The following is a 9,576-nucleotide window of genomic DNA, read 5'->3' as shown; positions in this document are numbered from 1 at the left end:
AATGCTGGCGCTGCTGATGGTAGCGAAGATAGATGATGCACAGAAAAGCATGAAGCACAGGCACATGTTTCTACCAGCACTGCTGTGGGGGTGGAAATCTCTGGCAGAGCAAACAGCCGGTGACTTCTCACACTCCCTCCCCGCTGTCTGATTCATTCCAGCTAGTCTGCCAACACTCCCAATTACGCCAATGCACTTTCATTGAAGCTGATATGCTGGGCTGTACCTGAGGCAACGATTGGACTCACTATGTGAAATCTTTCCCATATTTTGCACCTATTGATGAAATCTCTCTGGGTCACCACTGAAACTGCTCAGGGCTGCTGCCCTGCCAGCAGGCCAACTCTGTCTGCAGGCATCGTCAGGCAAGGATCCAAATGAGAGGAGCTGAATCTATTTATTTATAGCAGAAATGAACATGGCTTGATATTTCTCTGTTTTTTCTCTCAATATACTCCAGGAAATATAGCCAGTCTGCTGAGTTCTGTCAAAGCTGTAGGTAGGGAGCTGGAAGTGAAGACACAGTTGGCCCATGGGGACGTTATTTGGGGACATTTATGCTCATTCACTCAAGCATTGTGTCAGTGGAACAGACCTCATCCCAGAGGCCTCCTGCACTGCAGATCTGAATCACCCATTGCTGATACGGGTGTAAATCAGTCTGAAAGACACCAAGATCATTGGAACTTGACTTTCTGGCATGAAATAAAACCCACAACTGAGAGAAGGATATAGTCTGTAATCTGGAAATACACCCAGCCTGCCTATATACCATGCCCTGACCTCTTCTGGGTGAAGATGGTCTGATGGGATGACGTCGGTTTTCTTCCTTGTGCCTGTTCAGCTGCTGAAGCATTATTTAGCACTGCCGAGCCCTGATGCTCATCTCACAGCAGGGGCTCTGCGCAGCAGCTCACGGAAGTCCAGGGGATGATGCCGTCACAAGGCTGGCAAGAATTCAACATTGTGCTTTACAGCTTGCCTGTTTATCAGAAATCTGTGAATGAAGAAAATCTGTACTTTTCCAGAAAGGCTCTAAACTTTCATGAGGAAAAAAATTAATGGATTTATTTTCTCAGTAAATATCTTACAAATTCTCTGGGCAACAGAGTACCGCTGACACTGAGCTTGGCAAATAAAGAAAAATATGTTCTCAGCACAAGAGTAGTGAGAATGGGTGTAAAATCCTAAAGAAGACAAGGCTTTCTGTGGTCTTGCCATGCAGTAGCAGGGTGAGGTATATCTCTGTCTCCCCCATAACTCTTTTCCTGGACCTGCTATCACAAGTGAAAACAAGGCAACATACAATAGTATGGTGGGAGAGCACAACATGCCTTTCCCTCAGTGCAGATGAACCCACAGAGCATGGGTGACTGTTACCATGGTTTCTTCCCACTTGAACCTTTGCTTGCAGAGAGGATGCTGGAAACAGGAGCTGAGATGGCTGTGCAGGCATTGGTGGTGGGATCCCTCCTGAGATGCCAGATGCACAGAAAAGCCCCAGGGCAGCCTGAAGTGAGCAAGCTTTTATCCTGAGGAAATTTGGGGGTCAGTTCAGTTTTGCACCCCCAGGGCCAGCTGCAGAGGGCTGGCCAGTGAGCCAGTGGTGTCTGCTTCAGCAGAGAGCCAGGAAAGCTCAGAGAGGGCAGTGGTGGCATAAGGTGCCAGTCAGGGACATTTTATCCCCTGTAGTATGACATTTCTATGTCTCAGAAATGCCACTCTTCTCTCCTACAGCAGGAATTGGAGCTGCTCTAGGGAGTCATCTGACAGCAGACTTTGCTTCAGTTTTTAAAATCTCTCAAGCTCACTGTTTATGATCTTTAGAAGATCCATAAAAGCAGTTGAATGTTGGGCCCTTCAGAAAGGTGAAGAGAGTAATTTAATGACCTGTAGGTCTATAGGAGAAAGTCTTCTCAGAAGGTCCTGTTTCCCTCGCAGCTCTCACTCCAGCCTGCCCTGCTGCCTGCTCAGCTGTGAAATCCTGTTTTGCATCTCACAAATGCAATTTCAATACCTCTCTTTGGCCACACTCTCCTTCCTGTTCTTATCTCAATTAGGATAGAGAGCAGCCATCCTGCCTGACTTGCAGCAGCCCCTGATCCCTGGTAGCACTGCCACCCGTAAGGATGCTGTGCATGCCCAGCTGGATCCCTCACCTCGTTGACAAATTCAGGACCTTTGCCACCATGCCAATGAACTGTCCTGTGGGTCTGAGGCAGAAGGCACACTCCTTCAGACAGCCTCAGCACTCTACTCTGCTTAGTGGCCTTGCTGGTGAACAGTGAAGATAAATCTTGCTTATGTTTCTGAACGTATATTTTAATGTGATTCAGCTGGTGAGAGGGTGTAGTAGATTGCTGAGTGAGAGAAAATTCAGTTCTCTGGCTCCATGCAGTCTAACAGTTTGGAGATTTTCTTGGCCAGACTTTAATTCTGTGGAGTTATACCTATTGGCTCCTGCAAAACTATAGGAAGCAACTGAAATGAGAATTTGGCCCCAAACTAGTAACTTTTGCTTTGCATTGACATTTGGTGTGCAAAACCTGATGAAATTTCTGGGTGTAGAGTTGGTGAGCTGCCCTGTGAAGATGGCTTGGGAGAAATGCAGAAACACCTTCAAGTGCCAGCTCTCAATCTGTACAGAGTTCGTTGCTTGTTTGCTCCCTAGGCTGCTTATGCAGTTTTGTGATGTGGTTGCATTGTTTATCAGCAGCATCTATGAAGAAAGTGCTTTGTGTGTTTGATGATTGCCTTGTCTGCGCCATTTTTGTAGTTTCTCTTGATGCATTTCAGTGAAATACATAACATGTACATAACATTATTGGCTTTAAGCGGACACCTTAGCATGTCCTTGCTTTAGATAAGGATGCTGCATTCATAATGAATGTCCTGACAGTTCCTCCTCACCCTGCACTGGGGAGTTTTGAAGCCTTGCTGGGACATGGGCTGTGGGAATGCACCTTCTGCTTACAGGCTGCCCAAGGGCTTCAAGTTCCTAGGCCTGGTGAGGAGCTGGACTGAGGTAACCATCCCTGCCCCAAATGGGTACAGCACAAGCGGTGGGTTGCTAATGCCAACTGCTGCTTTAGTCTGTGAACGTCCTCTGACTGCACTGCTCCCTGAGAAAGCTGTAGCTTTTGAGCAAGTTTCTTTGCCTCAGGCCAGACTGTGAGGGCTGGCGCTCTGCTGCCAGGTGCCTGAGCTGGTTTCTGGGTTGCATGCATGCCTCAGGAGATTTATTTTTCCTTTGTGTCAGCCTCAGAGAAGGACATGGGTAGCAGACAAGTGCTTAGGGCAACGAGTTGCTCCAGGTGGCAAAACTGCCCATCTTGCTGCTGAGCTCTGCCAGGGCAGCAGTGCTGAGGCTGGGAGACAGGGAAGGTGAGAGGGTGGCCCCATGCACAAGTGGGACAGCTGATGCCTTGGGGTCCCATTGCCTGTTGTTGTCCACTCAGACACCTTGGAGGAGGGCAGAAATTTTGCAAATGTGTGGAAGCCTCTAGATAATCTGCAGTGGTCTGAAAATAGTTTCCAACCCATCCAGCAAACCTGTGCCCGCATTGCTTCCCCTCTACGAAATATACCATTCCCTTTCCCCTACTCTGCTCTCTCCCTTTTCCTTCCTCCCTGTTAGCCCTGGGGTAGGCCTCCTGCTTTGGGGAAGGGCCAAAGCTTTGCCCCAGTGTGCCAGTGGCAGCCTGGGCTGCAAGGGCAGAGCTCTGCTCCTTGCAGGAGGGATGAGCTGTGCTTGCTTCATGTCTCCTTGCTTGCTTCATGTCTCCTTGCATCGGGAGAGGCTGCAGGGCATGGATAGAGTCTGTCTGTTAGATCTTTAATATCGTTTGGGGCTCTCAAAGCTGCTTGAAATGAGGATGTTGCAGCATGAGAACTACTGTCTCCACATATCTGAGAAATCACCAGCACTTCCATCTTAAACGAAAATAATTCTAGGAGCGAGCCAGCCAGCGTCTTGGGCGCTGTCGGGAAGATCAGCCGGGAGCGCTGGCATAGGGTGCCTCCACGCCGCAGCTTCTTTCGCACTGCTGCTGGCAGAGGCGCTCAAGGGGTTTGCAGCTGGTGCTTCCTGCCGGGGCTCCAAGGCAGCTCCCGCTCACGTGGATCGTGAGCAGTTGGCGTTCGGGTTCCCGCGGCTTGTGCGCGGTCGCGGAGGAGCCCTGGGCCCGGGTGGATGGAGGCACCGCGCCCGCCATCCTCTCTCCCGCGCGGGGGACCCTGCGGAGGCCGGGCCGAGGGCAGCCCCACGCCCCTCTCCCAGCACACTTAAGGCAGGTTTGTCCCCCAGCCCCCGCCCCCGTTTATTAACGGGACTCGAGTCGATGCCGCTGCGATAGCGATCCGTCTCCGGGAGATGCGCCGGCAGCCGCCTTCCCTGGAGCTTTGGCCAGGGAAGGATTTAACCCCCCGCGCCTGGGGTCGCCCGTCACCGAGGGGAAGAGGCAGCCCGAGGCCTGGGCACGGTGCGTTTGAGCCATTCGGGAGAGGAGGGTTTGTTAGGCTGCGGTCCCTTTGGATGGGGAAAAGGAAGGAAAAAAGACCGGCCTCGGCAAGGCTCCTGGCAGCCCAAGAGCCAAACCTGCGGCGAATAAAGCAGCTGGGAGAGACGGCGAGGCTGGGAGAGCTCTGCCGGCATGGCCGGCGCTCCTCCCTCCGGGAAGCGAGGGATGATGGTCTTTGTCCAGATCCCAAAGGTAACTTGTGCCCGTTAGGAACTTGGCCCACTGCAGGAAAGCCAAGACCCAGCGTCGCATCACTGATGCATTCCCCAGGAGGTTTCTGCCTTTAAATATTAGCCCGGAGCGAACTGCAGAGAGATGCACTGGAGCCAGCAGTTTCCTTGCTGCGGGTGCTGCCCTAGGTCTCCCTGTAGAAAGATTGAGGGTGAGGGGCTGAAGCGCATCCCTGTTTCAGCCCTGCTTTCTTTGGGCTGGGGAGGGCAATGGTTTGGGAATTCAGAGGTCACAACTGTCCCTGGTCCCTGTGGAGGGAAGCTGGGACAAGAAAATCCTCATAGAGAAGAGGACTTGGCCACCTTGCAGTTTTCTGTAAAGGAGAGAGCAGGAGCCAGGACTTGGAAGCACAGACTCCCACTTGTGTCTAGAGATAGAGGAGGCCTCACCATCACTGACCAGAAAGACATAGGAAAGAAGGCTGCAAGGGGGGAGCAGTCTGGACACCTCAGTGAGTTCTTGCAGGACTTTATCACATCTGTGAAACAAAACCAGCAATACAGCTAGGGGCAGGCCTTCTACTTTGCCTGCCATTTTTCCTTCTAGAATTACTTAAAAAAACCTCGAGAGGCTTTTCTCCCAGACTTACCTCTCCAGCCCCAGTGCCTGATTCCTGGCCTAAGGCTTTGGACAGAAGAACATTTCTTGATGAACAATTACACTGCTACCTTTGCAGCTCTGGTGCTGGATATAAAGGGAAGGTTCAGGCTTAAATTGTGAAGAGGATGGACAATAGTAGTGGCTCCAAGTGTAGTGGCTCCAAGACAACTGATCTTTATTAAACTTTGTCCAACAAAAACAACATTAGGGAAACTCATAGAAAGCAACAATCATCAATGAACCCTTCGCATGTATTCAGATAAGAAAGTCCTTATTTGGGATGCAAAATTCACGCTAGAAAGCTAGTAAATGTCAGCTTCACAATTATCTCAGCAATCTTTATCTGGCTCCCATGTGTCTAATGCTGAATTAATGAAAAATTCACACATTATTTTCTTCATATGATCCTGACTCACTCAGTGCCCAGGAAGTTGCATCCTTAGTCCTGACATTTTGCAGACTTTGAATGATTGATTAAAGCATTTAAATAATATACTTCAAACATAAGGGGGGGTGATAGTTGTTAAATGTAATTATTGTTGTTTAAATATAATTATTTTTACATTTTGACTAATTAAAAATGGATATTATTAATGGAAGGACAAAAGTTGTTTATCGGTGTTTGAAATTTGCAGTCATCAGGAACAAACACAGCAGGTAATGAGTTTGGCAATAAAACGCCAGCCTTCAGTATAGACCAGATTTAGCACCACCCTTTCTCTTTGTATCACACTTCCTTCCTCCCACGAGATCAGCCCACTCAAAACCTGTATAATTTCTTCCTTTAAAAGGATGTGCCTGTTCTGCTCAGTTTTCTAAAACCTTTATTTCCTAAATATGCTCCTCAGTGGGAACACTCGTATTGGATTTACAGGGCCATTTTATCACTCTTATTAGGATGGGTGGGGATGGAAGAACTAAAAAGGTTGGGGTTGTTTGATTTACTGTGGAGAGGCCCACAGAGAACAATCTGTGAACAGGAGAGCGGAGAGAAGTGGTTTAGCGAGTGGGAGCCCCTAGGTAAACTGATGCTGTAGAAGAGCAGTGTGGTCTCTGGGCAAACATGCCCATGGAAGAACAGGTACTGACTGTTCTTCCTCCAGTTTCCCTTTTTAAATATTTTATTCAGAAAGGGAAGGAGTGGAGGAGGAGGATTATTCTTTTCCTCACTTATTTAAGCTCCCTGAATCTCTAATGAACAATACTCAGCCTTAAAAAAAAACCAAAAAACAAACCAAACAAAAACCCCAAAGAGTAGCCAACAAACAGAATAATTTTTCTGCAAAATCTCACCATGTAATAAGGGCATCCCTGCATATCTTCAAATGATATGCACATTTTCAAAATTAAGACTTCCAAATCTGACTTGCATAGGAATTGATGTAGTAGTCATGAGATCTGCTTCTCCCAGATAAAGGATGGGGTTTGCACTTAGAGACCAAAACAACACCTTATTTATTTAAGCTGTATCATGCAGTTGGCTCATTTCTGTGATATTCACAAACACCATCAGGTTTCCTTTAAAACTGCTCCAGTGCTCCAGTCAAAGTGTCTTTTCCCCTGAGAAATTATTATCAATGACCTACTTCCCCTCCATGTGTTTTCATTTGTCCAAAGCTCTGGTATCTTTGATTGCCTTGGCATTACTTCTTTATCCTTTCCTGGGTTTGCAACATCATCACATTTAGTGTCAAATGGTAAATTTTATTTGTGTGATGTTTCCTCTGCTTAGCCTGTTAACTGAAACACATCCTGCACCTGGGAATTGGGCATGCCCTCCCTTATAGTAGCAGGAATTTCAAAGAAACCATCTCTTGATCTGCTTAGGAACTCCAAAAAGATGAGACCCAGGCCCACCAGTGCCTTCTGTGCTGACACCCAAACTCTTCCAAGCTTTGGCCCTAAGACTGAAAAAGCCCAACAAAGATTATGCACTGGTTAATATATTTGTAACCTTGGTATAAAGATTCCTCAAAAATACTTACCTAAAATGTGAGAGATTATATTTTCGAGCTTCTCAGTGATCTGGGAACCAACCACTCAAATCAGTATCAATTCAAAAGGAAGTTCAATTTTACAAAAGTATAAATTTATGCATAATTAGGCACCTCCCTTTTTACATCCCTCGTGGACTCCCCAGCCATAGTCACACGTTCTAAGTAGCATTACCGTGCCTGGGGGATGCTGAATGCTGCCATGACTGAGCACCTTTCGAGGCCAAGATCTCCAACACAGAAATTTCAGCCTAGGGCTACTGTATGGTGCTGTTTACCATCACCTTTTGTTTACATTTTTAATTAGGTTCCATTCCATCTGATCTGCCTTTACCCAGGTCAACCTGAAATTATTTTTCAAGACTGTGCAAGAGGCCTGGCCTTCTTCATTGACATAGTTACAGTCCTTGGTTGGTTACAACTGCCATTTAATTCTTCTAGTCTCGCCTACCTGTACATGCCTATGCTGCCCAGAGCACAGGGGGAGCTGTTTACATTTTTTTTTTCCTTCAACATTTGTTAAATTATTTCACTATGGGCCCAATATAGACTTTCCAGACACTAATCTCCAGAACCACCTTCTTCTGAGCCATGAAGGTCTTTTAAATTTAGAGGTATTAGTGAATACGTCCCCACGCTGGAGGGCCACATAGCCTTTATTTAACTCTTGCAGCTCATACATATCCTCAGGTAGCTTCCAGGTAACTCGGGAATTGATGAGAGCGCGGTCCGTGGGGGTTCAACAACGGCGCTTGTCCCGGGGACCCGCAGGGCACAGGAGGCTTGTGCGAGCGGCGGAAGCATCCACAACGCACGGAGATGCTCGTGAACCGCGGCACGGGGCAGAGCTCCGGGAGCCGCCGGGACATCGCACCCCGCCGCCCACGAGCGCCCGTCCCGTGACTGACAACCGGCGCCGGGCGGAGGGCGGTGCGGCGGTGCCGGGAGGGGCGCGGGGCCCGCGCCGCCCCCCCCATCCCGCGGGGCCGCGCCCGCCGTCCGGCCGCGCCTCGGGGAGGGCGCGCGCCCGCCACCGCCGGCGCTGCTGCGCGGCCCCACGCGCGAGCGGCGTGTTCTCCCTCGCGCACGGGCAGGGGAGGGGCGGGAAGGGCGTGGCCCGGCGGCGCCGGGGAGCGGAACTGCGTCGGCGGGCGGGACCGGCCAATCGGCAGCGCGCCGCTGGCGGGGCGTCGCGAGGCAGGAGAACCGCGCGGCCGCCGCCGTCGCCGCCCTCCTACGCCCTCGCCCCGCGCTCCGGCCGCGCGGCCGCGCTCCGGTACCGGCCTCGCGGGGGCGGGACACAGGCGAGAGGAAGGAGCAGGGGAACGTGCGCGGCCCACGTGACGGGCCGAGGCGGCCAATGAGGACGGCAGGAGGTCGCGCGTGGCGGGCGAGGCTCGCGTGGGCCGGGGCGGCGCCGGGCGGCGCGCGGAGCCAGGTAGGGCCGCCCTCCTCCCCTCGCAAGCTTTTCACTCGAGGTGGCGCGAGGCGTGCGCGCGTCACGTGAGCGCCGCGGCCGCCCAATCACGCGCCCGCGCGCGCTGCCTCTCCGCGCGGCCGCCGCCGCGTTTGAGGCGCGGGGGTCGCGCGTGGAGCGGGGCGGGAGCATGCGGCCGCGCGCTCTCGTGGCGCGCCCCCGCCCGGGGCGGCGGGCGGGCGGGACCCGGGGGCGCGGGCAGTGGACGGCGGGCGGCGGTCACCTGACCGGCGGGGGGGTTCACAGCGACCGAGCGGCCCCGCGGCATCCGGGCTCTCCGCCCGGCAAGGGTCAGGTGAGGCCCAGCCCCGGGCGACTGCCGCTGCTCCCAGAGCCATCGCGCTCCGAGGAACTCTACCCCGGTGGGGGCGTGGCCGGCGCCACCAGTGAGGCGGGGCTGGGCTGCCGGGAGAGCCTTTCCTGGGAGCGGCCGCGGTGCCCCCCGGGTGCCCCAAGACGCCGGGCGGGGCGGGGCGGGCAGCGCGCTTGCGCCCCGTCACGTCGCGGGGGGCAGCGGCTGTTGGTGCCCTTTGGAGCCGACCCCGCTTACACTCCTCGTCCTGAGCTAATGCGGAGTTTAAAAGGGCGCTGAAACGCAAAGGCCAGCTCAGGGAGTAGTTTGTAGGTTTCTCATAACGTAGCTGGAGCTTCTTGCGTGACTTCTTAAGATGTCAAATCTTACGCAACAGTCACGCTGCCTCACTCCCAGTGTGAACTGTCTGAACTCACGGGCCGTCTGTAATCGCACTTGATG

General features: G+C 52.1%; 1 protein-coding gene across 1 annotated transcript in view; it reads left to right on the top strand.

Moving 5' to 3' along the window:
- Positions 1-8,544: 8,544 nt before the first annotated feature.
- MGA (MAX dimerization protein MGA) overlaps positions 8,545-9,576 on the top strand; it is a 63,872-nt gene continuing 62,840 nt past the window's right edge. Inside the window, 1 exon segment of the mRNA XM_050336503.1 lies at positions 8,545-8,783. The gene's annotated coding sequence lies outside the window, so the exon portion shown is untranslated.

The sequence above is a fragment of the Myiozetetes cayanensis genome, unplaced genomic scaffold (assembly GCF_022539395.1).
Source record: "Myiozetetes cayanensis isolate MyiCay16 unplaced genomic scaffold, myiCay2020 scf6-25, whole genome shotgun sequence".
Taxonomy (NCBI): Eukaryota; Metazoa; Chordata; class Aves; order Passeriformes; family Tyrannidae; genus Myiozetetes; species Myiozetetes cayanensis.
The sequence above is the reverse complement of the archived record's forward strand: the minus strand, read 5'-3'. Positions and strand labels throughout refer to the sequence as shown.